The sequence below is a fragment of the Balaenoptera ricei genome, chromosome 14 (assembly GCF_028023285.1).
Source record: "Balaenoptera ricei isolate mBalRic1 chromosome 14, mBalRic1.hap2, whole genome shotgun sequence".
In the NCBI taxonomy this organism is placed as follows: domain Eukaryota; kingdom Metazoa; phylum Chordata; class Mammalia; order Artiodactyla; family Balaenopteridae; genus Balaenoptera; species Balaenoptera ricei.
This window is the reverse complement of record NC_082652.1, coordinates 16,898,714-16,908,186: the sequence shown is the minus strand read 5'-3', so window position 1 is coordinate 16,908,186 and position 9,473 is coordinate 16,898,714. Positions and strand designations below refer to the sequence as shown.

Sequence of the window (9,473 nt, the reverse complement as noted above, 5' to 3'; positions counted from 1 at the left end):
TTAGCTTTGCGCAGTGGCAGTATCGTAGCCAATGAGGTTTATCCGAGGCGCGATTATTGCTAATTGAAAACTTTTCCCAATACCCCGCCGTGACGACTTGAAATATAGTCGGCATTGGCAATTTTTGACAGTCTCTACGGAGACTGAACAATGTAGGTTTAAAATAAGGAAGTGTGCGTTCTGTAACCAACATGATTTAATAGGGGTTTATGCTAAAGGTGTACAGCGGCCAGCAGCGTAGTGTTCAATTTCTTACGTTCACCGTTATGAGACAGACTGGCGCTCCTGAAAGCTTTTAGGCCGTGTTTTCGCTTTTAACACCACGGCTTGTTTCGTGATGTGTTCCCTTCATGTCTGTTATCCACTTTCCGTTGTTTGTTTTTTATGTCGGCATGTTACAAACAAAATGTATTAACGTTGTAAGTTCTAATGTCTCTCCTGAGAGTTTTCTGGTTTCAGCACCCACGCCTCAACCTACCGATCTCATTTCGGTTAACTCTGTGTTTTCGTTCTTCTCCTGCCGGTGTTTTTTAGAACACGAGTCTCAGCCAGACCGTCCTGGTGACGTCATGGTAATTTGCATGAGATTTCCCCAGCATCCTTTGCGAAGGCGTACGTATTTCTAAAACGTTAGTGTTCGACAACAGATAATTTTAAAACTAGAACCTTTTCGCGCAGGCGAATCTTAAACATAAGTTCTTGCAAGGAAGTGCTTCATATTTCCCAGCTCGTTTTCAGTCGCTCACCCTCACGGTAAAGGCAGTTGTCATCCATGGCGGAGCTAGGTGCGTGCTCACGTTCTCTAGCTTTGCGCAGTGGCAGTATCGTAGCCAATGAGGTTTATCCGAGGCGCGATTATTGCTAATTGAAAACTTTTCCCAATACCCCGCCATGACGACTTGAAATATAGTCGGCATTGGCAATTTTTGACAGTCTCTACGGAGACTGATCAGTACAGGTTTAATAACAGCCGTATATTTGGTGTTTTCTTATTATACTGCAGTGAGTGTTTTAATTGTTGTATGTTTCTTAGAAATTTATTGCTTGCTTTCGCCGAAGTGGTTCTCCGTTTATTTCTATTATTAAGAAAAGCGGATTTAGTTCAGTGTTTATCAGCTTTGAGTATACTTGCTTTTGGACGGACCGGATTGCGTTGTTTTTCCGTGAATAGGAGCGCAGCCCGACAGTTTCTCAATGCACCGAAAGGAATTTTGGTTGCAATAGTTACTGTCTGGAAGTTCCCAGTTGCTACATGACCAACTCTGCTTCCATCACAACTGAACTGGACTCTTCATGAGGGTCACAGGTTCGTAAGAACGGATGGGTATCTGAAAACAGCTTATCCAAATACTTCGTTTTAAAGTGACGAGGGGGGGAACGGACACAGTAGGCATTTTCAGGTCCTACTATGCAGTACCGGGCACAGCTGCGCTTGGAATTAAATCCCTTTACTTTTAGTGGGGTGCGGGTTTCCACTATACCGACTGCCTCTAGTCTTGTTCTGTTAGGAAGACCAGGCGTATCCACGGATAGAAGGCCTCAGGAGTCCTATTCCTGGGCGTGGCAAATCCGGCTGGACCTGCTTAGGCCAACACCCATGAAACATTCTTCTGTTCTCTAACAAAAGAATGTGGCTTGTAAGGGCGAAGGTGGGTGGTGGGACAGCATCTACGGATTCAAAGCACCACACTGGGGAAAACCGCTCTAGCTGCAAATCAGACACAGTCCCTGCTTCAGGGAACTCACCGTTTTGAGACCACAGATAAACAAAATAATTAGATTATTTCAATGTTATAAAGCAAATAAACAGGGGGATGTGATGGAGCCAGCCAGGAGACCAGCCAAGTTCCAACACCAACAACTATGGAGCACTTACTGTGCGGCAGACGCCACATGAAGTGCTTACTTCATACGCCAGACTCCACGCAAAGTGCTTAATATGCTTTATTTCATTTAATTCTTACAGAAACCATTCTCCCCATTTCTTTTCTTTTCTTTTTTTTTTTTTTACAAACAGCTCTACTTCGGCATAATTGATATTCAATAAACTGCACATATTTAAAGCCTACAATTTGATGAGTTTTGAAAACATATACACCCATGAAACCATTATTGCAAACCAGCTGGCGAACACATCCATTACTCCCCAAAGTTTCCTGGTGTTCCTTTGCAATCCATCCCTCCCTCCCATCTCTCCCCACTACCCCTCCCCCATTCTGTCACTATAGATTAGTTTGCATTTTCTAGAATTTTATATGAACGGAATCTACGGTATGTGATTTTCTTGAGATCGACTTTTTTCATCAAACAATATGTCCTTCCGGTCCATCCAGGTTCTTGCATGTATCACTAGCTCATTCTTTTTCCTTGCTGAGTAGTATTCCATTATATGGAAGTACCAGGGTTTGTTCAACCATTCACCCATGGAAGGACATTTGAATTGTTCCTAGTATTTTGCTATCATAAATAAAGCTGCTAAGAGCATTCCTGTACAAGTTTTTGTATGAGTGTAAGTTTTTAATTCTCTGGGTCGTGTAGTCAGTTGCATGTTTAGTTTTGTAAGAAGCTGCCAAATTATCTTCCAGAGTGGCTTTCCATTTCCATTTTATTTTCCACCTGCAGTTTTAAAAAATCTAGGCAAGTGCCCCTTTTTTAAAAAAAATATTTATTTATTTTTGGCTGAGTTGGGTCTTCGTTGCCACGCGCGGGCTTTCTCTAGTTGCAGCGAGTGGGGTCTACTCTTGGTTGCAGTGCGCGTGCTTCTCATTGCGCTGGCTTCGGAGCACAGGCCCTAGGCGCATGGGCTTCAGTAGTTGCCGTACGTGGGCTCAGTAGTTGTGGCACACGGTGTCTGTTGCTCCACGGCATGTGGGATCTTCCCGGACTAGGGCTTCAGCCCGTGTCTCCTGCATCGGCAGGCGGATTCTTAACCACTGCGCCACCAGGGAAACCCCCGCCCCGCCCCCGCTGCCTTTTTTCTTTCCTTCATGACACTGATATTTTGAAGAGTCCAAGACAGTTACCGTGTAGAAGCCTCACATTCCAACTTCACTGATGGTGTTCCCTTTATTTCCTGTAACCAAGACCACAGCTTGATTCGATTCAACAGAACTTCAGAGATGGCGTTGTGAACTTTGTATTGCATCTGCCACTATAATCGATGCTGAGTTTAAGCGCCAGGGTAAAGCACTAAACTGCTCTCTCTCTGTTGTAAAAGTGCACTTTCCCCTATGTAATCAGTAATCTGTGGAATGAACAATCCTTGACATTTGGTAATAAAAGCCTTTGCTTTCCACAACTACTCCCTTAAACCACTTCCTGATCAGTCATCAAAATATGGCTAAGTAAGATAAATTAATGTCACTTCTTCTCTGGAACCCAGGGTAGATTTGCTGGGACCAAGGAATACCCTGTGTTCAGGACCTGTGGTCCCGGGAAAGGGAAGAAGAGTCCCCTGCGGAGCCAATGTATTACAATTGAGCAAATATGATGGAAAGAGGGGGTCAGTGATAACTACCCAAAGGGGCATCCTGAAGACCCCACTAAGATTGTGCGAACTACAAGAGGAGCCGACGTGTGCTACCCAGAGGCTGAAATTTCAAGGAGCTAAAAATTTCCTTGATAGTGTGGTTTGAAAATGCACTCCAACCATTTCTTTTCACCTTAGCTGGTTGCCAAGGTGAATAATCTGGGTGTCAAAACAGGCCTGGAGGAGACAGAACATGAATGCTCCCTCCCATGGCAAATTTTGTATTGACTGGAAAGTCAGATGATGCTCTGGCAAACACTCATGTGAGTGTGTGTGTGTGTGTGATTTTCTTAGAATTTATAATAGCAAGTAAGTAAAATAATGACTCATTTGTAAGCATACAAGAAAGAAAAGCATGGAAAAACCACCAAGGGACTTCCCTGGTGGCGCAGTGGTTAAGAATCTGCCTGCCAAGGCAGGGGACATGGGTTCGATCCCTGGTCTGGGAAGATCCCACATGGCGCTGAGCAACTAAGCCCGTGCGCCACAACTACTGAGCCTGCGCTCTAGAGCCCGCAAGCCACAACTACTGTGCCACAACTACTGAAGCCCGTGTGCCTGGAGCCCATGTTCCACAACAAGAGAAGCCACTGCAATGAGAAGCCCACGCACCACAACAAAGAGTAGCCCCCACTCGCCACAACCAGAGGAAGCCGGCGCGCAGCAATGAAGACCCAACGCAGCCAAAATTAAAATAAATAAAAAACTTATTTTAAAAAACCCACCAAAAATATGAACAAAAAGCTTAGGGAAAGCAAAACAATTTTTTTAAAGGTAAAATTTATAGAACATACATGTGATATTTTGCTCTCAGCTCTACTGGAATCTTTCTTTGGCTGGGTAGTTTGAGTTACAATGACTTTTTTTTTTTTTTTTTAATTGAAGTAAAATTCACAGAACGTAAAATTAACCATCTTCAAGTGGATCCATGTGATTTTTACATATTATTGGTTTCAGTTTCACAACTAATTTTTTTCTGGTTGTGAAATTACTGCATGTTGGTATATAAAATCCAAACATTATATATATGCAGCAGTGACAGTCAAAGATCACCATAATCCCACCTCCATGGCTAGAGAAAATAGCCACAGATAGGTGAGATTATTCCTCCAAATTGTTCTATTTATGTGTCAACCTAATTATTAACAAACATTGGATTATATTCTACATTCAGTTCTACTATTTCCTTTTTCTTTCTGCTAAACTAATATATGGTGGACCTATTTTCCATGTCAGCATATAACTCCCCTCTTCCCATATGGATATATCCCACTTCAGCTAATCAATCCCTATGGATGGACATTTGGGTTGTTTCCAGTTTTTCCCAATTATAAGCAATGCTATGATGAACATCCTTGGGTGCGCATCTTTGCCTACTCATAGGGTTTTTTGGGGGGAATTTTGCCTACTAGTGCGTTGTTTCTAGGGGAAATTTCTGTAGGTGAGATTGCTTGCACAAAAACCATTCACATTTTGCATTTTAATTTTTTTTTTTTTTTTTTGGCCGCACCGTGCAGCTTGTGGAATCTTAGTTCCCCAACCAGGGATTGAACCTGCACCCTCGGCAGTGAAAGTGGAGTCCTAACCACTGGACCACCAGGGAATTCCCCATATTTTGTATTTTAGAAGATGCCCCTAAGTTGGGTCCCCCAAGACTGTACTGTGTATTCTCCCACAAAGCCACATAGGAGAGCGTCTGGAGAATACTCGACGTGTACGTTTGAAGCTCTGCAGCTTTCACAGGACTCTGCTGGGTTAGGGAGGGGAAGAAGGAGGAGGGTGAATTCATATCCATTTCCAACAATTAGTTGTTCTCTAGCTCCTTTCCAGGCAGAAAGCAGAGAGAAGGGGCTGGCTTGGGTGAGGTAATCCTGACCCTCTCCCCTTCCACCATGTATGGAAATATCCTTGGAAACATCAGTTCCAGATGGAGCCAACCCCCACCCCACCCCATCCCACCCTGTCGCCCAAGCCAGCCTGGACCTACTGGCTCCAGGGGACAGAAAAGCTGGACTCTGAGGAGTATCTCAGCAGGGAACGGGTCCACCAGCCCCCAAACAATCTTCCCAGTGTAAGTCCCTGCAGGCTGTCTGCAAGAATCACTGGCTTCTCTGGGTTAAAAATATCCCGTGCCCAAGGGGCCTTCAGTGTCTGTCTCAGAAGAGAGCCGGCTTATAGCTCTCCATCACTGGGGAAATGAACTGAGACCAATTGATTTTTTTTTTTTTTCCATGAAGCTTTGAAACCAGACTTTCTGGGTTCAAATCTTTGCTCCACTATTCACTAGCTGCGTGACCTTAGGCTACTTACTTAATTTCTCTGTGCCTCAGTTCTCTGGCTGTAAAAGGAGTGTCAGGATCATCACATCTATCTCAGAAGCCAGTGGGTCTCCACCCCGGCTGAGCACTTAAAATCACCTGGGGAGCTTTTAAAAATCCTCTTGTCCAGGCTGCATTCTGGGTCAATTCAATCAGAATTTCTGAGCATTAGTTCTGGGCAAAAAATATATTTTAAAACTTCCCAGGGACTTCCCTGGTGGCACAGTAGTTAAGAATCCACCTGCCAGAAAACTATAAGACACTGATGAAAGAAATTAAAGATGATACAAACAAATGGAGAGATATACCATGTTCTTGTATTGAAAGAATCAACATTGTGAAAATGACTATACTACCGAAAGCAATCTACAGATTCAATGCAATCCGTATCAAACGACCAATGGCATTTTTCACAGAACTAGAACAAAAAATTTCACAATTTGTATGGAAACACAAAAGACCCCAAATAGCCAAAGCAATCTTGAGAAAGAAAAACAGAGCTGGAGGAATCAGGCTCCCGGACTTCAGACTATACTACAAAGCTACAGTAATCAAGACAGTATGGTACTGGCACAAACACAGAAATATAGATAAATGGAACAGGATAGAAAGCCCAGAGATAAACCCACGCACCTATGGTCACCTTATTTTTGATAAAGGAGGCAAGAATATACAATGGAGAAAAGACATCCTGTTTAATAAGTGGTGCTAGGAAAACTGGACAGCTACGTGTAAAAGAATGAAATTAGAGCACTCCCTAACACCATACACAAAAATAAACTCAAAATGGATTAAAGACCTAAATGTAAGGCCAGACACTATAAAACTCTTAGAGGGAAACATAGGCAGAACACTCTATGACATAAATCACAGCAAGATCCTTTTTGACCCACCTCCTAGAGAAATGGAAATAAAAACAAAAATAAACAAATGGGACCTAATGAAACTTAAAAGCTTTTGCACAGCAAAGGAAACCATAAACAAGACAAAAAGACAACCCTCAGGATGGGAGAAAATATTTGCAAATGAAGCAACTGACAAAGGATTAATCTCTAAAATTTACAAGCAGCTCATGCAGCTCAATATCAAAAAAACAAACAACCCAATCCAAAAATGGGCAGAAAACCTAAATAGACATTTCTCCACAGAAGATATACAGATTGCAAACAAACACATGAAAGGATGCTCAGCATCACTAATCATTAGAGAAATGCAAATCAAAGCTATAATGAGGTATCACCTCACACTGGTCAGAATGGCCATCATCAAAAAATCTACAAACAATAAATGCTGGAGAGGGTGTGGAGAAAAGGGAACCCTCTTGCACTGTTGGTGGGAATGTAAATTGATACAGCCACTATGGAGAACAGTATGGAGGTTCCTTAAAAAACTAAAAATAGAGCTACCATGTGACCCATCAATTCCACTACTGGGCATATACCCTGAGAAAACCATAATTCAAAAAGAGACATGTACCACAGTGTTCATTGCAGCTCTATTTACAATAACCAGGACATGGAAGCAACCTAAGTCTCCGACAGATGAATGGATAAAGAAGATGTGGCATATGTATACAATGGAATATTAGCCATAAAAGGAAACGAAATTGAGTTATTTGTAGTGAGGTAGATGGACCTAGAGTCTGTCATACAGAGTGAAGTTAGAAAGAGAAAAACAAATACCATATGCTAACACATATATGGAATCTAAAAAAAAAAAAAAGGTTCTGAAGAACCTAGGGGCAAGCCAGGAATAAAGACGCAGACGTAGAGAATGGACTGGAGGACATGGGGAGGGGGAAGGGTAAGCTGGGACAAAGTGAGAGAGCGGCATGGACATATATACACCACCAAATGTAAAATAGATAGCTAGTGGGAAGCAGCGCATAGCACAGGGAGATCAGCTCGGTGCTTTGTGATCACCTGGAGGGGTGGGATAGGGAGGATGGGAGGGAGACACAAGAGGGAGGAGATATGGGGATATATGTATATGTATAGCTGATTAACTTTGTTATACAGCAGAAACGAACACACCATTGTAAAGCAATTATACTCCAATAAAGATGTTTAAAAAGGGGCTTCCCTGGTGGCGCAGTGGTTGAGAATCTGCCTGCTAATACAGGGGACACGGGTTCGAGCCCTGGTCTGGGAAGATCCCACATGCCGCGGAGCAACTAGGCCCGTGAGCGACAACTACTGAGCCTGCGCGTCTGGAGCCTGTGCTCCGCAACAAGAGAGGCCACGATAGTGAGAGGCCCGCGCACCGCGATGAAGAGCGGCCCCCGCTTGCCGCAACTAGAGAAAGCCCTCACACAGAAACGAAGACCCAACACAGCCAAAAATAAATAAATAAATAAATAAATAAATAAATAAATAAATAAATAAAAAATACCGATTTAAAAAAAAAAAAAAAAGATGTTTAAAAAAAAAAAAAGAATTCACCTGCCAATGCAGGGGACACGGGTTCGATCCCTGGTCTGGGAAGATCCCACATGCCACAGAGCAACTCAGCCCGTGCACCACAACTACTGAAGCCCGCGTGCCTAGAGCCCGTGCTCCGCAACAAGAGAAGCCACCACAATGAGAAGCCTGTGCACGGCAATGAAAGGTAGTCCCCACTCAACGCAACTAGAGAAAGCCCGCGCAACAACGATGACCCAACGCAGCCAAAAAAATAAAATAAAATAAAAGCTTCCCAGGTCATTCCAATGTGCCAGTGCTGTAAAGATTTTGTGGGTATTAAATGAGATAATATAGGAAAAAGGCTCCCCATGGTGTCTGACACAGAGTTATGTGCTTTGGTGGGGGTTGTGGGACCAATTATCCAAGTCTGCGTGGTGGTCAGGGAAGGCCTCCTGGAGGAGGGGGTGTTGAGCTGTGAACTGAAGGAGGAGAGAAGTTAACCAGGAGAAAGAGGACAGGATGCCTTTTAGCCGGGGTATCAGTACCTGCAGTGTTCTGGAGCCAGGAGGATGTGGCCTCTTGGAGGAATTGAAAGTCATTCCCAGAAATTCCCTGGCAGTCCAGTGGTTAGGACTCCACGCTTTCACTGCTGAGGGCCTGGGTTCAATCACTGGTCAGGGACCTAAGATCTGGCAAGCTGCACGGTACGGCCAAAAAATTGAAAATCTTTCCCTGTGACTGGAGCTGAGAAAGGAGAAAGGAGAGTTGGTGGAAAATCACTGGGCTTTATTCTGGTGTCAGGAAGATTTTAAGCAGGACAATGAGTTGGGGGGGGGGGTGCCCAAATTCAGAAACAGCAGGGCCTCCTCAAGGCATTGTGTCCAAGCCCTCTGGGGAACTTGAACTTGACAAGGGGTGTGTGACGCAGTCCCCAAGTTCCCCTTCAGAAGCCATGTCCTAGACTGTAAAGTCAGACAGTCCTGGGTTTGAATCCCGACTATGCCACTTCGTACTTGTGTGGCCTTGGGCACGTGACTTCATTTATGAGCCTCAGTTTCCTGGCCTGGAAAATAGGCATAAAACCCCCACTGGATCTTTGTGAGGATTAAATGAGATGATAATGTAAAAGACTTAACATGTTGCTTCCCACATGCTAAACAATAAATGTTCCCAATATGTGTGTCAATGTGTGTAAAAGACTGGTCTAGAAGAATCTACAACTGG

The 9,473-nt window shown here is 43.7% G+C and overlaps 2 non-coding genes across 2 annotated transcripts; both read left to right on the top strand.

The window, feature by feature from the left end:
• Nucleotides 1-2: 2 nt before the first annotated feature.
• On the top strand, nt 3-143 carry LOC132348280 (U4 spliceosomal RNA). Its single transcript, XR_009497408.1, has one exon. It is a non-coding gene; the product is annotated as a U4 spliceosomal RNA (small nuclear RNA).
• A 661-nt stretch (nt 144-804) lies between these two features.
• On the top strand, nt 805-945 carry LOC132348273 (U4 spliceosomal RNA). The gene has a single exon (XR_009497403.1). It is a non-coding gene; the product is annotated as a U4 spliceosomal RNA (small nuclear RNA).
• Nucleotides 946-9,473: the final 8,528 nt, after the last annotated feature.